We start from the raw sequence: 653 nt of genomic DNA on the forward strand, positions 1-653 counted from the left end.
AACATTGCCCTCCACAAGGGCACACTGCCCTCTAGGAGGGCAACATAAGAGAACCAAGAAGAGAAGGCAACTCTGCCCTGCCCACTACAAGGGCAGAGCACAAAATGTGCCTTGAGACCAAGAGGAAGAGAACCTTGCCCTGCCCTTGTGGAGGGCAGTATCGGGCTCTCCAAGGAAAGAAATCAAAGGAAAAATGCCTATGATGCATGCTACAAGGATCGAACAAGGAACCATGAGGAAGCTAGGACTTAAGGATGAGTGTCGTGCCAAGAAACCAAGGAAATTATGGTAGCGTGTGCTTCCTCCGTGTTTCGAACACGGGACAAGCAATGTGAGAACTCTGCCCTGCCCTTGGCGCGGGCAGGGCAGCATTTGGATTGGCGCACGATCCTGGCGCATCACGCACGATCCTGGCGCACCAACTCTCGTCCCTGGCAGCATCTGGCGCATCAACTCTCGTCCCTGGCAACATCTGGCAGCACCAAAATTTCCTGCCCTGCCCTCGCGGAGGGCAGGGCAGCATCCTATGCACCAAGCTCAATTCTGGCGCACCAACTTTGGATTCTGGCAGCACCATGGCACATTCTGGCAGCACCAAGACAAATCTGGCGCACCAACTTTTCTTGCCCTGCCCTTGGCGCGGGCAGGGCAGT

The sequence above is a fragment of the Arachis duranensis genome, chromosome 4 (genome assembly GCF_000817695.3).
Source record: "Arachis duranensis cultivar V14167 chromosome 4, aradu.V14167.gnm2.J7QH, whole genome shotgun sequence".
Lineage (NCBI taxonomy): Eukaryota > Viridiplantae > Streptophyta > Magnoliopsida > Fabales > Fabaceae > Arachis > Arachis duranensis.